This window comes from Colobus angolensis, unplaced genomic scaffold, assembly GCF_000951035.1.
Source record: "Colobus angolensis palliatus isolate OR3802 unplaced genomic scaffold, Cang.pa_1.0 Scaffold343, whole genome shotgun sequence".
Taxonomy (NCBI): domain Eukaryota; kingdom Metazoa; phylum Chordata; class Mammalia; order Primates; family Cercopithecidae; genus Colobus; species Colobus angolensis.
Window position 1 is genome coordinate 2,804,770 of NW_012116744.1, and position 1,534 is coordinate 2,806,303.

The window sequence follows — 1,534 nt, forward strand, 5'->3', positions numbered from 1 at the left end:
GTTCGAGACCAACCTGGCCAACATGGTGAAACCCTGTCTTTACTAAAAATACAAAAATTAGCCAGGTGTGGTGGCGCACGCCTGTAGTCCCAGCTTACTCAGGAGGCTGAAGCAGGAGAATCTCTTGAACTCGGGAGGTGGAGGTGGCAGTAAGCCAAAATTGCGCCACTGCACTCCAGCCTGGGCAACAGCGAGACTCTGTCTCAAAAAAAAAAAAGCTACTGAGCTCTGAATTAAGCTGCCCTGGCACACAGTGAGCTTCCAGAATTGGTCCCTTGACCTCTAAATCCACCAAGACCCAGGGAACTCGCCCACCCTGAGCACCCCTAACAATGTCCCAGTCCCAACACTGTACCCTGAAGCTGTCCCCAAAGGTTCCCCTGCCACCCTCCCTGACCACTCTCTGGTATCTCAGAGCCCTAGCAACACCCCTATAGAGTGAGGGTTCCAGGCATGGGGCGGGCATCGAGCACTGTGCTTATAACCAAGCAAAACACTCCTTCTGTGCCAACATAGGTGGGGCAGGTCACGTTGGGGTCTGTTTGCCCTGTCTGCCCAGTGCAACCTCCCTGGCGAGTGCCAGGGTTGTCTATGCATCCTGTGAGCCCCAGGGTCTACGTACACATATGTGTGTCTGTGCCTCTCTCTCTCCGTGTGTGTGTACACTGCGCATCTGAATTGTCCTAAGTGCTGTCTTGAGTATCCTCGAGCTGTGTGTGCGTGTGTCCCCCTAGCGGTATCAGTATTTTTGCCTGTGGAAGCCGCACACGGTGAGCTGCACACCTGAGTGCCAGGTGAGTCCGGGCCGGTCCTGTGCCTGCGCGTCTGTGTGCTGGCAGTGTCTGCCTAGTCCTCTGTGGGTACATGTATCTGTGCACCCCAGAAATGGGCAGTCACCCAGGGGACCTCTCTACGGTGACCCCAAGGGATGGATAGTGAGATAGGAACAGTATGTTCTATTTGTGTGTGTGTGTGTGTGTCACAGGGGTTTGTTGTACAGGGGCACAATCTGTTCTTCTCCCACCCCCAAGCCGGGCCCTTTCTGCCCCTGCTCCTCCCACCCTCTGGTGTCTCACATCTCAGGGACAGGTGGAATGAAGGCTAAGTTCGCGGACCCCAGATCAGGCCATCCGGGAGGCTTCCGGGCTGCTGGAGAGGGTCACAGCCGGTTGGCGGAGGGAGCCAGGAGAGGACTCTGCGCCCCTGAGGAAGGGTTGGGCTAGTTCTGGGTCCCTGGGAGGAGTGAGTGGGGGGTCCTGCAGAGGGCTGGGGCGCAGAGTGTGGGTGAGCATTAGAAGAGCGAGCTGGGGGCTCTAGGGCTCCTAGGAACTTGGGGAGGGATGGGAGGCAGGGCTGCTGGGTCCCTAGGAAGGGCTGGAGGAATCCCGGAACTCCTGAGTTCCGGAAAAGCCCCTTCCTCACTCACCCTCGCCCGACCTGGGGCCAGGTCCAGGCAGCAGCAGCAGCAGCGACGGCAGCAGCAGGAGCAGCATGATTGGCAGGCACACAGGTAGCGGCCCCATCGGAGGGTGGC